Below are 21,496 nucleotides of genomic sequence, written 5' to 3'. Positions count from 1 at the left end.
AGGGAACTTCGCATGAGGTCCTATTTGAGATGTTGACTAAATCTTATTCAGTTCAGTACAGTTCAGTTTATTTTTACAAACCATCACATTCACAAGTAGGCCTACACGTCATGGGAACACATACATACAATGTATTTCAGTCACAAAATTATACACAGGTTTATCTGAAGGCCTTACATAGAATGTTTTGAGGGACCTTCATAAAACATAGCTTATTTAACAAGGTCCCCCCAAGTGCAGAATACTAAATGGAGAGCTTACTTCCAAATGGCGCTAAATCCATTATTTTCAGTGGATTTAGCGCCTTTTGGAAGCAAGCTCTTCATAATGCAGACTAGTGAACGTGATATGTAAAATTAGGAAGGGCTGAATGAGAAACCAAGAGGGAACAGGAGCGAAAGGAAGACGAGAATGTTGAATTAGGATATAGGATATTCCGAAGACAGCGCAAGTTTGGCATTATTGAAAGGCTAGACAATATTGGCTACAGAAGCAATAACTCAACTTGAGAGTACAAAATACTAGCACATATCGACCATTTATTAAAGGTCAGATACTATAATCAGTACCAACGTTTATTATTAAATTCTTCCTGAAATCGAAAGAAAATCACAAACACAGACACACACACACACACACAAAAAAAACCCTCCAAACTCATAGAAACAAACTGGGCATGATCGTCAGGTCTTCAGTAAAGCTATAGCTAACTGCCAGGCCATTGTACCATCACGTAATGCCGCAACGCCAAGTACAATGCGTTTTCAACTGGCAGCATCCGTGAGCGCATTTTCGCTTCTTCGTACAAAAACATTACAAATATCTGTTTGTTATTCCGAAGGTTCGTTGGTCCGAAAATGAAAAAAAAAGAAAGAGAAAAGAACAAAGGTTCGTTATACCGAAGGTAGAAGGTCTACTCCCTTTTCTTTCTTTCATCATTTTTTTTCCATTTTCGTACTGACAAACCTTCTTTTTTTTTTAATTTTAGACTATCTACCTTTTTCATTTTTAGACCATCTAATCTAAGAAACTCATTTCGTTTTCTGATTAACGAACTCTATTTTCTTTCAAACGAATCTTATTTCATTTCTGACTTTCGAACCTCCTTGGAATAACACCGCAAATGTTCGGATTAACAAATTGATTTTTTTTATTTCCGGACTTATAACAAACACCTAGGTATAAAAGGAATATGTGTGTTTCGGAATAACGAACCTTCGGAATAAAGAACATCATCCAAATAACCCTTCAATCAAAGACAAGTCCATGTATCACATAAAACAACTTTCTTTGCCATGATAGGCGAGTCATTCCGGCATTCTGTAAGTGCTATATCACATACAACTTTAAGGCACTCGGTTTGATATAAAAGCTAATTTCCGATCTTTGTCAAGCATAGATCTTGTCCTGAACCATAAAAAAAAAAAAAAAATAGGAGAGAAAAATCTTCTTTTAATAGCGACATGACATATCAATGAACTAATCTTACTAACCCACAAGACAGTGCATTTCTTTACCATCTTAATTATGCACGCAATGATAGAGCTCTAGCTAATGATGCTCAGACTATAATATTTATGCTAAAATAGCAAAACACTCTTGAGCTTGAGCACAACATCAAAGCGAAACGCAATCCACACAAAAAAGGGGATCTGAACAACGCTGTGCTTGCTCAATCTTTAATATCAGCAAGTTAACAGATGGGGCAAGTACAGACAGTGCAACAGCTCGACCCGTTACATATTTCAATGACTCTAATAAACAAGTGTGCTCAATAAATACTCAAACATCAGACGGCGCTACTACCACCATGATATACCCCCACACACACATTTCTTTCACGCACATACCCGCCATTTTAATAAAATAAATCAACATCAAACATTTAAGATATTTGCTCAGAGGGGTCAAAAGTGTTTTTTTTTTCCAACCTTAAGCCCCAGTCACATAATGCTCTGCGTCCGGCGTTACGTCCAAAAAAGTCATTTTTTTTCCGCGGACCCCCGCGGATCCTTTGCCGTCACCAGAAATTTGTACAAAACATGCGGGCAAAAAATGCGAATACTTGCGTCCACTTGCAGATATTCTTACGAATTGGCACATAATAGTTCTGAAGACTTGCGGAGAGTTGCGGATATTTTCGGATAGTTACGGATAGTTACAGATTGTTATCAATAATTACGGATAATTTGGTTTTCTCTTACGATTCCTGCTAAGTCAATGTATTATGACAGCAAGGTTATCACATTTTGGACTGTCTTACATTGTACACTGGGGAAAACTGAAATTGAATTACGTACAAGTTGTGAAAAAATCGTAATTCTTTAATTTGCTTTACAATAATAAAAGATATATGAAATTTTGAACTTGAAGTTTGAATTTTGTTTGTGCAACTCAAATATGAATAAACGTCATAAATGTAAAGAATATATGTGACCGTGCATCACAAAACGAACAAAGTCGCACACACTGATTTTGTGTGAGGACTGAAAATAGGTGAAATGGGTCAACCAAACAGATCTTGACTTGGCTACCCTGGGTAAATAAGGCTTTATCATTATTATTGTTATTATCATTATTGTTATTATTATTATTATTATTATTATCATCATCATTATTATCATCATTATTATTATCATTATTATTATTATTATTATTATTATCATTATTATTATTATCATCATCATTATTATTATCATTATTATTATCATTATTATTATTATTATTATTATCATTATTATTATCATCATCATTATTATCATTATTATTATTATTATTATTATCATTATTATTATCATCATCATTATTATCATTGTTATTATTATTATTATTATTATCAGTATTATTATTATCATTATTATTATTATCATTATTATTATTATTATTATTATTATTATTAATTTCAGTTTAATATGATAATCCCCTCATTGTTGTTACTCCGGTGGTTTCCATCCTGTTTTTTGTCCATCAATTCATCGCACAACCAGCACGGCTTGATAAAGATTAAGCGCTTGAATAGACACTGTACTTCAGAGCCTCTTTTCTCAGTTTGCACTTTTTCTGAGTGTGTGCATTCTTTCCACTATTTAGATAAGTTAGGAGAGTCCATTTGATTTGAGTAATACATCATTATAAAGCTTAAAGTCTGCTCTTTCAGAATATGCTCTCAACTAAAATTTCATGTGTGGCGACTCTTTGTGTGTTTTGTGGTGCAGGGTCACATTATAACATCACTATACCACAAATAAAATACAATATAGATCGAAAAGTTAAACATTAGAGTAAGAAAATATTACTTGCAGTCATGGAATAGACAAACTGTGGTTACGCTGTCGTTGTTCAGTGATATTCATGACTTACTGGGTTATGTTAAGGAGATATTTATGGTAAAGCAATGCTTATTAAATTTACAGAAAAAAAACCCATCAAAACTTTCAAACACCCCTCCCACACCCAAATACAATATCAAGTCATCTCTTGAAGTAGTGTATTTTCTGTTTGAATTTCTTGTATGCATGTCATTTTGTAATGCGCAGTAGAGTATATTATTATAGTATCTGCGCAATATAAATGCCCTTTATTATTAATATTATTATCATTATTATCATTATTATTATTATTATTATTATTATTATTATTATTATTATCACAAAAAAATGTTATACACATTCGATGGAGCGTAAAGTGCATGGGTAAGACTATAGAGAAATACTAAATTCGTTCTCATTTTATATAGTTGCCCCTGTCCCACACCTTCCCCGGCCAGAAAAGTGAATAGAATGCTATCACCCCATCCCCTACCCAAAATATTGCTTTTTTCGAAAAATATACATTCGAAGAGTACAAGAAAAAAAGTTCAGCACCAAGAGTTAACCGATGTCATGAGTATACATGGTATATGGGTGCCACTTAAAATGACCAGTATGTGGGAGAAATTTCATAATTTGACCATGCAGTTCTGCCTCTCCACCGCTCCGACTGTGTTGTAGCATTCCTTCAGGTAAAGGCGCTGCAGCTTGGCAACAGGAGTGTGTGCCTTCCCACGAGTCTCTGTGTTCCCATGCGAGTGGAAAACGGAAAACGTCGAAGGACGTAATTGTCGGCAACATCCGTAGCTGTCCGTAAATATCCGTAAGCAGACGAAACTGTTGTGATACGTTAACTTGCGGTTAATTTCGGATACTTACGGTGGACGTAAGCGAATGCAAACGGACGGAAAGTAATTTTTTTGCGGATGGTCTGCGTCCAAGCCACGGGTAGTTACGTTCAGTTACGGATAGTTACGTTTGGTTACGGTTACTTGCGTAAGTTTGCGTCCGTGGCGTCCCTCTGCGAAATTTTGAACATTTCAAAATTTCGCAGGTTCGGCGACGTCATTTTGCGTTTCTTTACGGATGAGTTACGGACAGTTACGTCTACATATGTCCCTGCGGATGCCTGCGTCCACGCTGCGTCCCCTGCGTCCACTCATTCGTATCTATCCGCGGCGGACGTAATCCATCGTAAAGCACTGTGTGACTGGGGCATAACTTCTACTTAAATATAAATTATGATGTTCAGGCATGACCAAATTTTGCACACAGAAACTGTTGGATTATGATGTTTTGATGTGAAATGAAGCTACAGATTTTGAGAAAATTATCGTATCTGCTATAACAAATTATCCGTGTAACAACTATAGACCAGGTCCAACCTACAGACGAAATGGTGCATTCAAATGAATAGTAACTCTAAAGGCTACAGTTGATCGGATGCAAGTCACGAGACGGACTACTGTTTAGCTTACCATGCGCACATGCCTCTGTGGTGAAAGACATGCGTGATTCTATACTCCGACTGTAGGAGGAGATCATCACCTTGACATCGTATGTAGTAAGTGGCTTCAAGTCGCTCAAGTTTACACTCCTTTGATTATAATTTGTAGTGAGCTCAGTCCATCCAGATAACAAAAGACGTTCACGTGGGCAAAGATCTGTCGAAGCGACTTTGTAATACACACTTAGAGTACTAGTGTAATAGTAGGGACACCGCCAATGATCGCTAACCGTCCAGGAGACTGTTGCTGCAGCTGACGTCAGATGGTCAGGTGGATCATTAACTGAACAGAATATGAAATATCTCTATTTAGCTGTATTCCAAGTCAAACTTGGCGTTTCATGTAAGATTCTAATTATCAGCTAACAAACCATAATTTTCAAAATTGAGTGATTTTGTTAATTGTTTCGTGTATCAACGATGGCTTCCATACAGTACTATAAGCAAGAAAAACGTCATACTCATTTCACTTGTAATAGAAATTTGCTAATGTAAACTCATAATATATTAGCATGTGCAGATTCATTACCGCCTTGCCCTAACCGTATAGCATCCTTTGGTAAATCCGCTCCTTCCCCACATCTATAATTCGTCAATTTAATGAATTTCATTTGCCTTAAACTATAGGAGTACTTTCATACAATCTATATTTACGTTTGCTAACCTAAATATTGGAACAATCTCTGTAATAATTTAAAACCGTCCCCAAGTTTAAGTGCTTCAAATTAAATTTGCAGAAAATTTTTGATTATTCACATAAATGAGTCTCATCACCATATCAAAGTCTTGTATATCAACATTATGAAATTGTAAAATCATGCTGATCCTGTATTAGTTGCACATAAACCGGATTATCAAATGTCATTTTCTCTTAAAATCAAGCATCTATTACTGAGTAGTGCCTCTGACCATGCATTAAGTTTACTCTTGTTATAGTCCTCTAATCTTAAGTCTTCATGCCCGGCGTAATTATTTCTCTCTCTCTCTCTCTCTCTCTCTCTGTTTCTCTTTTCTTTCTGTACTGCATGTCGGCGACTTAGTGGATAGGAATTTTGTTTTAGGGTGTTTGTTTCGGGTTGGTTGGGTTTCTGTGTCAAAGTTTGTTTCGTAAGTCCACTTTTTATTTACGACAGTACATCAATCATGTAATTTGTTCTATTACGATGTGGGGGGAAATGCACCTTATAAGAATTGCTTTTTAGCACTCCTCATTTCCAGCATTTCCGTATGCTTTGAATATTTTTCCTTTATCATACAATCATTGTGCTGTAATTGATGCATTCAACTCCTTTAAAATATATTCCGCTGAAAATGAAAAAAAAGAACAATTGAATGAATGAATAAAATAAATAGATTCATTACCAATTTGCTCAAATATACACTTTGGGGTTTTTGTTCTGTATAATGATGTGATTTTCATACCACTGCAGGAAAAAAAACTTCGCTGGGAGTGGGCGCCCGAATAGTAATTGTTAGTTACTTTATTTAAAAGGATTGTTGCTTTTCTTAAACTAGTTGAAAGAAAAGGGAAAGAAACGGGAACACCAATTGCCATTCTGATTACTTACTTTGAATGCATCCTCCTTGACGTCGCCTGTGTGCGGAATTTCCTATTAATGCAAAATAAAGAGTAAGACACTGGAATCGAGATTTATTCAGGTAACTTGAAGTACTGAATAATAGTATGATTGTGATTGTTATTTAATTAATCATACTAAATTAGACTATTTCAACCCGTGTCTGCAATTGATATAATTGTCATTGTGCGGATCGATATCGACGACCTTTGTCTAAAATGAAAGTGACAATAATCACTGACTTTCCCAAACTAAATTGACTACATGAATAAATCAGTTAATGATTGTTATTCCGATTGCTATTCCACATATAAAAAGTCGGGTACTTCGGGCGGAATTTATTCATCCGAAAATGAAATAGATTTCGTTCATCAGAACATAACGAACATTCGGAAACACAAGCGGAAACCAGCAATCATGACATTTATCCTTCCCTCTCAGATCTGAAAAAATAGACAGGCGTTTGTGACCTCAAATTAACCTAGATCAGCCAAGGTACCGGGTTATATTAAAAGTGCCTAAAGATCATACTGTAGTCTTGCTAATAGCTTATAGCCTGAATAATTAATCAAAATGAAATTTTGCATTCTCACACATTATCCTTTGCTCATGCTGCTCCTTCACTGTGGGACACTGTTCCTTGTTATGTAAAGGAAGTTATGTAAAGGAAGGAGTGTTAAAGTTCAAAATTCTTCTCAAGACATTTATGTTTTAAAAATTATTATGTATGAGTTTTGGTTTTGCAAACTGCAACATCTCCGGTACATACAGTACATTTCCTTTTTCCATTTTTCAACCCTCTCCTTTAAAGCGCGTAGAGACGGTAGTGATATGCACTATATAAGCACTGTATTAATTATTATTATTATTGTCATCATTGTTATCGTTATTATTATTTTTATTATTATTATTACCACTGTTATTATCATTATTGTTATTACTACTACTAATACTATTATCATAGTTATCATTATTATTGTTGTTATCATCATTATTATTATCATCATTATCATTATCCTTCTGATAACATTGCCAAAGTAAGTCTACATCGAGCTGGAATTAGTTAACTGATTTATTGCATAGATTGTCTACCATGGAATACTTACAATTTTGTCATGAATTCAACTGATTTAACCCTTGTAACAGATGGAATTCATCCAAACTCTTGCCATCGAAAATCATAGAAAGTATACAGATGTCAAGCAGCCTCTGTTGTTGTTTTTTCAGTCAGCTTTTTCATTACACTGTAAGAGAGTGTTGATTATGAAGGAAAAACCCTCTCTGTAAAATATCACATTTCAGAATACATTACAAGCAATACTATTAGAGGATTCTGGAAATATTTGATTTGGTAAAAACGTTCCAACTACTTGCTTGATCTCACTACAGTTCGTGAGGTTTCACACGAGTTTAATGAGAAAAGATATTACTCAGTTCGACTGTTTCCCGGAAGAAGTTTGCCAGGCTTTGATGACGTTGAGAATGGCGTGGATTATCCACCAATAGTCTACTTCATGTGCCACCATTTATGACATGAACGTTCCTTAATCATTCCCTCAAGGATGATATATTGCTTTTCCTTTCAAAACCGCTGTGACAAAGTAATCTTCCTTTCGGTATAATGGGGTTAGTCGTTAAAGAAAGAAACGTGATTATGCCTCTTAAGTGTCAAAACTATAAGACAAAAAGTTTGTAACCGGTATGAAGTACAGGGCAAATAAGAAACATACCATGCGTCCATACAATTGATTACGAGATGGTTATCTATAGTTACATTTCGCATGATACTTGTATGAGAGTCTTTCTATCACTTGTGTTTAACAAAACTGTCTCGCCAATGGCCACATACAATACACCTCATACACAGGACAGGAGCAAAATGACTCCCAGTGGTTTGGCTAGCGTAGTTTCATGTCTCTTCGGAGATCAGGGTCCTGTTGCATAAAACCCTTACCGCTGGACTTACCGCTTCTTTCTAGCGGCAAGTCTTCAAATTAGCGGTAAATTTTATAATCCTTGATGCTGATTGGCTGTGACGACTAATTTTGACGGTAGTTACCATTGAAATTCAATGGTAAGTTTTATGCAACGGGCCACAGACTTTGTCATGCTCTTACCATGGATTGAATATCGGAAAAGGCACTCAATCATTCGCTAAGAGTAACTAATTATGGTAGAATTGTTACATGTCTTTTTATAGATTTCCACCATGTATACTATAGTTCCAAACATATTCGCGTACTAAAAATATGTCAAGCTATTTCATTACCTCCTACCGATCACAAAATTACAAAATGAACAGAAAGTAATGTATTGGCATTCGTTTGGTACAGATTGCTATAATAATAGTCTATAATTCCGTACAGTAATCCACGTCAATAGATTTAATTGCCTTCAAAAATAGTCAATACGTACTTCACATTCATTTCTTAACACCGACATGCCTATATCCATGATTATCAAAACTTAGATTGGGGCGAAGCTATCTATTATAATATAATCAATAATCAGAATGTTCGATATTCAATTCTTCTGTTGTTGGCATCGCTAAAATATGACGACAAAAAAGACCTGTAGTATTTGACACTGTCAGTTGATAAGCAGTCCATTGTAAAATCAAAGGGATTTTGGATTCTTTTTTAAGGTATAACGTAGCTAAGTCAGAACACATTAGTACATTATTAAACGTCTGTGACATTTCATATATGAAGATAAATTATCTAGAATCAGTAGATTTATGGTTTAAACTATTCTTCTGTCACCATGTCACACATTCTCTCCAGACTTAACTATGCAGTAATTGACTTTTCATCCCTATTACAGGGCGGCCGGCCGTCCGGCCGGCGCTACCGTTTTGTTTATTTGTCTGTTTGTTTTTGTTTTTTGTTTGTTTTTGTTTTTGTTTTGTTTTTTGTTTGCTCGTGTGTGTGCGTGTTTTTTTTTTTTGGTTTTTTTTTTTTGCTTGTTTGCTTGTGAACTGATGAAAGGGGCATGAGTAAGCCTTATTTTTATTTTTTATTTTTTGTTTATTTCATTTTATTTTTTGCCTAACACTGCGCTGGACTTATATATGTTAAATGTCTTTTTAATTCTCATAAAAATCGTCCAAAGTGCAAAACTGCAAAACTATGCTACGGGTTTGTGTTTGAGAAATTATCACTTACCCTTTGTTGTTGTTATGATAATGATTATGATCTTTATTGTTATTGTTGTTATAATGATTATTATTATTATCATAATCATTTTAGTAGTAGTAGTAGTAGTAGTAGTAGTATCATTATTAGTATTATCATCATTAAACTTACGTGAGTAAATTTTGTGCAATACCTTTGAATCATACATTTTTGTTATTTGCTTGATTATATGTTTGTTTCATTCTTTTAATGTTTGAGGTGTTTGATGACCTATGATACATCAATTTATGCCAGTAGTTCCCATGTGTATGCTGTAAAACACCAGTAAAATGTAATAAGAAAGCATTGCTCTGTACATACAGTGTGCATAACAAGTGGGTTCATATTGTATGTGCCGGTTCGGGTGCTGTTCGTTATTCCGAAGGTTCGTTATTCCGAAGATTCCTTATTCCGAAGGTTCGTTAATCCGAAACACACAAATTCCCTATACCTAGAGGTTAATCCGAAAATGAAAAAGGTTTCGTTAATCCGAACATTTGTGGCGTTATTCCGAAGGTTCGTTAATCCGAAGGTTCGTTAATCCGAAAATGAAATAGGGCTCGCTATTCCGAAGGCTCGTTTATCCGAAAATGAAATAGGGTTCATTATTCCGAAGGTTCGGTAATCCGAAAATGAAATAGGGTTCGTTATTCCGAAGGTTGTTGATCCGAAATGACATAGGGTCCGTAACAAACCTTCGGAATAACGAGCTTTGTTTCATTTTCGGATTAACGAACCTTCTAAATAACCAACCTTATTTCACTTTCGGATTTATGAATCTTCGGAATAATATACCTCATCACATTTTCGGATTAACGAACCTTCGGAATAACGAATCTTCAGAATAACGAATCTTCGGAATAACGAACCTTCGGACCAAAAAACATTTGGACTAAAAAACCTTCAGAATTACGAACCTTCGGAATAACGAGCTGTAACCGTGCCGGTATAACTGAAGCTCAGTACGCTAACAAAAATTAATGTTTTGAAAACTGGACAGGTTCTATATGTATTTTCGAAGAGTTGCCATTTTTCGAGCAAGATCTGAAATCTCCTGAAACGGCTTCCCCAGAATTAGACAAAGTTACAGAGCCCGAAAATGATGTTTAGTTGCCTGGAAATCATTTTCAACTTAACAGTATGAATAGTAATGGTCTGTTAATTGCCCGTCTTAATGTTCGAAGTATACGGAATAAAAAGGAGGACGTGGATAATTACATTGAGAAAGAATCAGTTGATCTGTTTACACTTTCCGAAACATGGATTGATGATTCCATTAATATTCAAGTATTTTAGAGATTTCTGGTTATATTCTGGAAAGGAGAGATCGAGATAACCATAGCGGTGGAGTAGCGTGTTATTTAAGAGAAAACATGTCAAACGTTAGACGTAAAGATCGTGAAAATAATGATTTGGAAATATTGAGGTTAGAAATCAAAGTTGAAAATTATATGTCATTTTTCCTTGGTGTTATATATCGCAAACCGGATTTCCTTGTTCGACTTTTTTCAGTAGTTTGGAATCGAATCTTGAGCAAGTTTTTTTTTTCTTTCTCTGATAACGTTCTTATCCTTGGAGACTTAAATTGCAACATGTTTGCAAAAAGTTCTTTGTCAAACAAGGTCAACGAATTGTGTTCAGTGTTCAACCTTTACGCAGCTCATTAAGGAGCCAACTCGAACAACCCCCTATAGCTCCACATTGAACGATGTTATTTGTGTGTCAGACTCAATGGTGGAGATTACAAAGAAATCTGGGACAGATTCTGTTGGATTTAGTGACAGCTCCCTTGTGTATACAATTTTCAGGTGCAGACCATCAAAATCCCAGCCTGAATGTTTTTCATTCAGATCGTTCAGATACTTTGTCGAAGAAGATTTTCTTAATGACCTTTCACATGTTCAATGGGATCGTCTTGTTACTGTGAGTGACGATGTGAAAGGGAGCTCTGCAAAATTTAAAGAAACCTTTTCTGCCCTTGTCTCTGTTCGAAAGAAGTTAAGAGGTGCCCCATGGATCACTAATGACTATCTAGCAATAGCCAGAGACCGTGATTACCATAAGAGAAAGTTCACTGAACTGAAAAGAAAATCGTCTGAGAAAGGTCAAACACCATGTCATGAGGATGTAAGTCATCTGAACGTAATCTGGGACAAATAGAAACATCTTAGAAACAAAGCTAATAATTTGAATAAGAAACTTAAGAAGGAATATTCTTATACCAGGTTCGACAATGCGACAGCAATATGCAGAACTCGTGGAAAGTGCTGAAAGATTTATTGCCGAAGAAAAAAGCTACAATCGATTCGAATATCAGAATAGGCAATGACATTATTTTAGATAAGTGTTCAATCGCTGAAGCGTTTAATCAGGTGTTCGTTAATGTCGGAAATGGTTTCACTCGATCCGAAAAGTGTTTTAACTATATGAATACATTGTCACAAGTGAAATCAACTTTCAAATTCAAAGAAATTGAAATGGAGTTTGTCAAAAAAGAATCACAAAAAATAGACGTAAAAAAAGCTGCCGGTTTAGATGACTTACATCCAAGGCTATTGAAATCCGCAGCTACGTACATCGCGGAACCTCTAACATATATCTCAAACAAATCTTTAAACTCTGGGCAATTCCCGGGTGATTTTAAAAATGCCAAGATTGTTCCTGTACCAAAAGGTGGTGATACAAGTGAACTGGGCAACTTTCGCCCGATATCTCTATTATCTTGTATGTCAAAGATTCTTGAAAGGGCGGTCCAGATACAACTTTACGAGTACTTGCAAGAAAATAAATTGCTATCGCAGAGGCAATCAGGTTTTTGTCCAAAGCATTCAACGGCCACATGTTTGATTGAAATTACTGATTTTTTGTTGAGTAACCTTGATTTTGGCCTTATAACAGATGCGATTTTTTTTTTTAGTCCTAGAAAAGACCTTTAATATCATATCGCACGAAATCCTTTTATCAAAAATGCCTTACTATGGAATAAAAACAACCGAACTACAATGGTTTTCATCTTATCTTTGTAACAGACAGCAGTGTGTTTCTTTTCAAGGTGCCCAGAGTGCTTTTAAGAAGGTTTATTGTGGTGTCCCCCAAGGCTCCATTCTGGGGCCCTTATTTTTCTATCTATTTATCAATGATATGTGTAATTTATCTTTTGAAAACCAACCTAAAATCACCCTTTACACAGACGACACGGCATTATTTTGCAAGGAAAAATATTCTAAGTATTCAAATGACTCTGCAAAAGGAATACAATTTATTGCGTGAATGGTTCAGAATCAATCAAATGAAAATCAATGCCAAAAATACAAAAGTTATGGTTTTTAGAACGAATCGTAAGATTTGAAATCAGATCATAAGAATTACTCACGAAGAAGATCACCTTGAAAATGTTACAAATATTAAGTATCTTGATGTAAATCTTGATCAGAGTTTAAACCGGTCATTACATGTATCTAATATAATTAGAAAAGTTAATCGAGCAGTAGCATGTATCAGGAGGATAAAGTCTTTTCTAATAGAAACAATTCTGGTACAGCTACATTACTCATTTATCCTACCTCACATAGATTATTGCTCGGTGGTTTGGGGAAAGTGTAACAAAGCAGACCTTGTCAAATTACAACGAACTCTGAACAGCTATGCAAGACTGGTTCTAAATGCGGATTACTCAACTACCAAAGAAACTCTTTTGAATAGACGTGGGTGGCAAAGTTAGTTTCGACAGTAGAATCAACTACCAGTCTTGTATTTTTGTTTTCAAGATACTTAATGACTTAGCGCCGTATTACCTGAGTGATCTTGCCACAAAACGTCCTATATATTATGTCACCCGTCATTCTACTCTGAATCCACTGTTCATTCCAAAGCCCAACATCGAATTAAAAAAAAACACGATTCTTTTCTTTCATAGCACCCAGTATTTACAACAAACTCCCAACCCATATTCGAACGGCAGCAACACTCATCTCTTTTAAGACCCAAATACAATCAATTAACTTCTAAGTGCAGACGGAACGCAAATTCTGATTTATTCTTCACATAGTTTTGCGCACCAACTGAAGCCACAACTGTTATGTGGCACGTTGGTCAGGTTACCCTGTCTTGTTATGTACTATCTTGTTCTGTTATGAGCTTAGTTTAATTGTTTCTGTTTGTTTGTTTGTTTTTTCCTATTTAGTTTTTATTGTGTTTGACTTGGTATATTTTGGTTTTGTCGTAATTACTTTTTGTTTACACTTTTGCAAATACAGTGTATATGTTCCGATATGTGATGGTAAAATCTATGTTAACAGGGTTCTTTTTGAAAGCAGGCCTTTTGGCTCTGATGACACCACCCTGTTTTTACGGAAGACTGAATGAATAAATAAATAAGTAAATAAATGCATTTATCATCGTTATTATTATCATTGTTGTTGTTGTTGTTAATGGGGAAAAACAGAAAAAAAAGATATAAATGGGGCCCGATTGACAAATAATTTGCCCCAGGCAGTTCTGTTATGAAATCAAGCGATATTGTCATTGTAAACAGATCAAGCGTTAGTATTTAAACCTATGCTAATTAAATGTACCCACGAGGAAGCTCAAATGAAAAATGCCTGCACATAGCAGGACAGCTCATCGGAAAAGAAAGAAAAAATGTCTCCAAGAGGGAGCTAAGTATAACCGAACGAACACGAACAAATGCCCTCTCTTCTTTATTATTCTCACTAGCTGCACAGCGTATGATCTTTAAAATACTTTTCTGAGTATATTTACCTAAAAGTAGTCTCCACGGCATATATCTATTATACACCCTTAGTAGAAAATCTAGATCTTCCAATCACAACCTTCAACTCAGCTGTAATACCTAATAAGCAGAAATTCATATATGGTGATAAGATCACAGTTGATGTACCAAAATTGTAGAATAATTACCCCTTGATTACATAAACGATCCATCTCCATAAACTCCTTGAAGAAGACAAAATACTCCAAAAGCACTCATGGCTAATCCTACCTAAATAAAGCCCCTTGAGTATTTACATTGTCACTATAGTCACCATTAACAATACGACAGTAATTCTGCGCAGGAGAATGTATAAAGAAAGGGGTTGATACTGTTGTAATTTGATATTACAAGCCTGAAAGGGCGATTAAGAGGTTTGCACTATTCAGTCGAGTTATTCGCGGAGGTTCCTTGCCCTAACTGTCACGTGGAAAATACTGCATCATGTTTTTTTTTTTCAATTCGTTTATTTTTTTCGATTTGGAATAAGTGTTTTCGACTAATAGAATTTAGCAATGATTGATGGGACATCTACCAAACTTTGGGAAGGCTAAAGCAAAGTATTAGAGAGAGAAGAACATGTATATGGTTTTCAAGAGTAGAGTCAAGCAAAAAAACAAAAACAAATAATGATGAAAGATACGAACATCATTACAATCGGGCATTGTTTGTTTGGTTTTTTTTAACGATAAACCATGAAAAAGTGATGCCTAGGCAGATTTAAATGCAATGTGTACTTGACATTAGGTGATAAGGAATTCACCTGGTCGTGACATACAAACAAATAATAATAATAATAATTGTATACCCGGTATTTCTGAATGATGAGTTTCAAGAAGGAGGACTGTGATTGTTATAAACTACACGTCGACCAAAGACAAGATTTTTGTAATGCCCCTTTGAACAAACCAATGATAGAGTTTTTATGTCATTACCTTTATACCGCAAGTAATTTGCAATACTATTGTCAATCTTCAACCAACATCACAGTTGACGTGAAAACACATGGAAATTCGTGATCCACAACGTTTTATATCTTCATTTTCTGATATTACTCAAACGGTAATGCTCTGTTTGATTGGTTTATCAGAATTGCTTTGAAAATGAAGTGTCATATTCTATCTTGAATGTTTGATCATGTGTGGTGAATACCGCCTAGAGTTTGCATGAACAAGACTTCGTGTTTTGTTTTGTTTTGTATTGTAGGAGATTGTTTTGGGGATTTTGCATCGGTCATTCCGCTTAGAAAGTCATAACTGCTGATGCATGAGAGCTTTAAAACTATAATTTGACACAAAGAAAACTATTTCATCCTTTCATCTCATCACCAAAGCATAAATAGGTGAACAATGGTATGTGACGGGTCAATACAAACCTCAGGCGATGATATTCTTTATCTCTTCCTCAAATTTGTTTGTTTGTCAAAAGTACTTCATGATGATAACTATTGCAATTTACTGTTATTGTAGTAACCATGGAGATAGCCGCTCAACACACAACTGAATAGAGCATGTCGGAAATGACACCACCGACTGTAAATTGCAATCGTCGCAAGGTGTCATAATAATGTACTTGGGTCTCAGGCCCGTAGCCAGGGGGGGTGCGTCGGGTGCGTACGCACCCCCCCCCCCCCCCCCCAAATTCTGAAAGGTCCACTTTTTCATAATAACGGTTTTTAGCAATTCTCAAGATAACAATCCAAATAAATATAAAGGCACATTATATGCTACGTAAATGTGGAAGAGTACGTTCAACAATGTTAAAAATAATTGTACGAAACCCTTTTGTTGTATGAACCATCGGATCGTCCCCATGCACACAAACACAAATGTTATGTATCAATTTGTGCGAGCTATTATTATATTGGCACTGCATGCCATGGCCCTTGGCGCGTGTGACCGGTGTTTTTTTTTTTTTTTTTCCACTGGCCGCCCGAGTACGTGCGATTCGTGGATGACATTGAGGTTGACACTTGCATTTTTTCACAGGAACAGAGGTAAGTGGATGAAAATCTAATAGCCTCAAGTTTACATTATGATAAAAATTAAAGAAATTTCCTCGAAATTACTATAATCGAAAACCTGAGACATTTTATATCTATGTCTCACAAAGATATAGTACATGTACATATAAGTACATGTTGGCATGATAATGCCTGGGGATAGATTATTATGTCAACTATTTTCCATTATGAATGCATGCTCCAATCAAATTGTGAAAAGGTGGTCATGAATTAGCATTTCTTACGAACGATCACGAGAGACAAAACAAAATGAAAGGCCTGTCTTACTCCAGTTCTCTATTAGTTATACATTTTCTCATGTTGTGACAGTTCGATTGGTTCTCATTTTGAAGTGAGCCAAAACCTAAGAACATTCTCACTTATAATTTCCAAAGAGTATTATGCAGGCACGCAAACTCAATTTAGTTGTATTTCATTTAAATGTAATGGGTAAGAGGGTATGATAGAGAATGCTGAGCTATGAAGTAAAATGGTAAAGTAAAAAGTTTGTCAGATAGTATTACAAAAGCCTGAATATTGCAAGAGCTCCGGAGTAAAAACAGTCAGGGAAAAACCCTATGTATGATAACATTGTGAGAGCGTTAGACTGCATTGTGACGCGTCGTTATTTGATTTACATTCTTTATTCATCTTTTTCATAAAAAACACAGGTAATGAGCCGGATTGGGTTAAAATTCTTACTTACAGCTTTGTAGAAGTCTGAGTCAACAGTATCACACAGTACTTCAAGACGTATTAGTACAAACGATTTCTTGAGCCTGCACCGTTTCAGGCTCTGTTCTGGATACGGCGGTAGAAACTCATTCTTTTTTGTTGTTTATTTTATCATTATTTACTAATCTCTTTTCTAACTTACAGGTAGCGGATCTCTTTGCAGGCCAAATTCGGAAATGTACTGTTGATTATTACTTATACATTTTCTCATGTTGTGACAGTTCTATTGGTTCTCATTTTAAAGTGAGCCAAAACCTAGGAACATTCTCACTTATAATTTCCAAAGAGTATTATGCAGGCACGCAAACTCATTTTAGTTGTATTTCATTTAAATGTAATGGGTAAGAGGGTATGAGAGAGAATGGAAAGTGCTGAGCTATGAAGTAAAATGGTAAAGTAAAAAGTTTGTCAGATAGTATTACGAAAGAAACTCATTCTTTTTTGTTTGTTTATTTAATCATTATTTAATTATTTCTCTTCTAACTTAAAGGTAGTGGATCTCTTTGCAGCCCAAATTCGAAAATGCTTAGAGACAGCTAGTAACCAAATATATATATGTACTATAATTATTTTAATAAATAAGAAATAACCATTCCAGTATGTATCTTAGTGTGCACAGTAAGACAGATCAAATCAAATAGGATAACATCTGAGCACTAAGCCTGAGGTCTGAATTTGCACTCAACTTCTTCCAATGGCTAACGGATGTTTGATTTTTGAATTTCACTGACCTCCAAATTTCACAAAGAAAACCTTCTTAGCATGATGGTTAATATGACATTTGACTGATATTGGAGATGTTTGCGAATCGGATCTACTACCTTTAATATTATTAAATCTAAAATGATTATTTGAAAGTTCGGAAATGCTGGAAATATCCTACCTCAAGGAGGCAAAATATAAATGGTTCACATTTACAATTCATTTTGTTTTAAAAATTTTCTTATTTATTTTCGTTTTTGACAAACTCGCACACCAACGGCTGATATACTGTATAGTAAAGTGAATGTTTCATCTTCCAAACAGTAAGGATGGAAAACTCCAACTGAAAGGTGGACACCGTGACCATACTCGCTAAAGAAAACGCGTAATAGGGGTCGTTTTTTCTCACGGATTAGATGGAAAGTGTGATGTACGAGCGTATATAATCAAAGGGTATCAAAAAGGCCGAAATTTGGGAAAATGGTATATTGTTCAATCATGATGAAGTACTTCTTTAGGGTGCAGGAAACATTTAAGGAATACTTGTTTTTAAGGCCCAAAAAAAAATCATATGATCATTACTCGTTTAGGGGCCATTTTGAAAGTCCATGTATGAGCATGGTGTCCACCTTTTAATTGTCGCTACCCCTCCCGGGACAGTATCAAAGGACCGTTTTGTTAATTAACGCAATCCCCCCTTCCTTTAAAAATCCTGGCTTCAGGCCTGCTAACGCGGGTATACAATAGAAAAAATAAAAGTTAAAACAACACCAGGAAAATCACTATTCTCAATTTTGCGGCGCGCTACGCGCGCAGAGTCTCGAACACAATTAAACTTTGCAACTTCCTGGCAAAATGAGTTTTTACTATTTCCTAGATGAAATACCGTAACGCGATTGCATGCAACAGACAAAAATACAAGTTTCCTCGAGACTTTAAAACGTCATTAAAACAGTCAAAATTCACAATTTGCGGCGCGCTTCGCGCGCAAATTCTTATACAACTTTTGTAGTTCGGTCGTCCAAAGAATATATATATATATATATATATATATATATATATATATATAATTGTGTGTGTGTGTGTGTGTGTGTGTGTGTATGTGTGTGTCATCATTGGTATTGGTACCGAAGGTCCATTTTTTTAGTGACCGCACCCCCCCTTGAAAAATCCTGGCTACGGGCGTGGGTCTTAATTTTGATTGGTATCATTATTCGGATAATATAAGACTGCAAATTCCCATATTAATCTGTCTGATCATGCGACGATAAAGAAACTTTCACCAGAGTTTGGTTGATGCTTTTTTTAACCAAGTATAATAAGAAGGATTTTTTTTTTCTATAATATCGCTCGTTATTTTTTTTTCTATCTCGAGATTAAAAGAGATACTATTAAAAAGATACTATACTTGATTTATCTTCAAAGTCTCTCAACAGCTACCTCACAATTTTCGGAAGAGTTTCTTTCGGTTGAGATTCAAAGCATTTAGTTCAATTTTGTGTTTTAATCGAAAGAAACATGAATTATATTATTGATGTGAATGCAAAAATATCATTCTTGAATTATTTGTCATCAGAACATGTGTAAGTGACCTCGATATTGTTGTAAGCCCATGCTCCCATGAACAGCATCCTATCTGGGATTTTGAGTTGATCGAAACGTAATATAATTGCTTGTTTAGTTCGTTGCTGCTTTAACTGTCTTTGCACTATAGTGATGCATCACGAAGTGATGTTCATCACAGCTCATTTTTTTTCTATTGCTTTAGACTTTTAAAAGGTACGGTTGATTTCTGCTGATGTATGAAGCAATAATGCAATCTTTACATTGCAGTATGATGTACAGCCAACTCACGTGACAGGACACAGGTGAAAAGTGTGACAAGAAGGACGAGAGTCCACACACACTGCCACTCTCTTGTCAGATCCATCTTTGTGACCAGGTAAATAGGTCCGAGTGAGACGAAAGCACATTCGTGTGACAATAAGTTCCAAGAAAGTCCTTAAGCTGCTATACTTCTTGTCAAAAAAGAACGCAGGGATTGAAAGTTAGGAGTCTATGACCGTCCCGCGTTTACAGAGGTCGTGTATGTGAAATTTGATCAAGACATCATGTTTTAGGGTAGTCATGGAAGGTAAATACTTCCTTGTACGAGACTTATCAGTTATCTGTGAGAATGCCATTGTCGGGTTAACATGTCATTATTTTTCGTTTCGATGACCACACATCGAAGGACCATGTGCCATGCAACTTAGGTTTTGCACATTTTCTTATTTCCTTCTACTTCTGTTGTTTGTCTTTTTGTCTTTTTGTCTTTTTCTTTCTTTCTGGGTGCCTTCTTCGCCTTCGACGAACATTAGATCATTAAACGTGTACTGCAATCAGAGAAAATGACATAGGCCTAATTGCGCCGTGGGACTCTACCACTTCCTAAACTGCTGTTGTTAACATTATCATTAAAGCAAAATTTGCAAAAGCGTCGGTAATGAAGTCTTCATAGATGATATTTGATATATCAATCTATTATGAATTTGGATATTGAAATGAAATAAACTCAGGTTGACCACGCCAACATTAAAGAATTTGTTGATAATCAACAAACGTAAATAATGAACATACACACATTAAAAGAAAAAAAAAATATTGAACACACTTCACATTCACAAGCGCGCGATAAAACAATAGACGGTTTTGCTTTGTTTTGCATTGATTTTTGGTTTGTTTTATTTCATTAGTTATGTCTTAAATTGCACCGCACCTGAAATGTTGCGTGTCTCGATATGTAGATTTACAATGTTGACTGAAAGATCAGCAGCGCCCACTATAGAAAATCTTGCAAAACTATAGAGCCAAATATAAAGGTAAATGAGGCTCATTATACTACCACAGGCACTTCTTTCTTAAGAGGGCGGGATTCCTGCCTACTGTCTTGGTGTATAAAGGAATTAACATAATGTATGTTGAAGTATTTTTGTTACTTTTTTATTTCATATTTTTAGAGTCAATTACCAATAATAACAACGGTGGTGGCAATGGTATGGCAATGGTAATTGCACATAGTAGCCAAACGGGGGGCCAAATATATACCATTAAAGTATACATTGATCTTGGGACTACCAGAGTAACTAAAGAGCAATTCACTTTCGCTAAGTCATATCACCATTAGAACATGCACTTTTTATAGGGGTCATCCCACGAATCATATGGTCTACGAGCTCGAGATTAGTGATAATAGTTACGTTCAGACGACAAGCCTTAACCTCTAAGTTAGGTAACCTCGAGGTTAAGCTCGTAGTTAGGGACCGTGTAGACGCACTCGTAGTTAACCTAGAGGTTAGCTCGATGTTAAGGGCCACGAGATATCTCAGGGTTAGCGCTCTAACCACGAGCCGCAGGGGGTCCCCACTCGTATAGTTAAGCACCGTGTAGACACAAAAATCAACGAACTCAAAGGGGCAGGAGTTTAACCTCGAGGTTTCCTAACCTCGAGGTTAAGCTTCGTCGTGTGGACGCACGTCGAAGTTAGGGGGCAGGAGCTTAACCTCGGTGTTTCCTAACCTCGAGGTTAGGGCTTGTCGTCTGAACGTAACTACAGCCAAAGAGTCATACATTCTCTAGAGCTCGACACTCGGAGTCAAATAAGGCCACGAGTCTGACAGTTTAGGCAAAAACAGGCCCACGAGTCCGATTCTGGGCAAGAAAATGCCTATGATACCGTGTG

The 21,496-nt window shown here is 35.8% G+C and overlaps 1 long non-coding RNA gene across 1 annotated transcript; it reads right to left on the bottom strand.

Annotated features, from left to right (window-relative positions):
- Positions 1–4,824: 4,824 nt before the first annotated feature.
- Positions 4,825–19,791, bottom strand: LOC139729808 (uncharacterized). Its single transcript, XR_011710885.1, has 3 exons — positions 19,630–19,791; positions 6,384–6,425; positions 4,825–5,098 (listed from the first exon to the last, which is right to left on the bottom strand). It is a non-coding gene; the product is annotated as an uncharacterized lncRNA (long non-coding RNA).
- Positions 19,792–21,496: the final 1,705 nt, after the last annotated feature.

The sequence above is a fragment of the Diadema antillarum genome, unplaced genomic scaffold (assembly GCF_040938485.1).
Source record: "Diadema antillarum isolate AM-2024a unplaced genomic scaffold, OU_Dant_1.0 seq00000264_RagTag, whole genome shotgun sequence".
Lineage (NCBI taxonomy): Eukaryota > Metazoa > Echinodermata > Echinoidea > Diadematoida > Diadematidae > Diadema > Diadema antillarum.
Note: the sequence above shows the minus strand (reverse complement) of the source record. Positions and strands in the feature narration are given on the sequence as shown.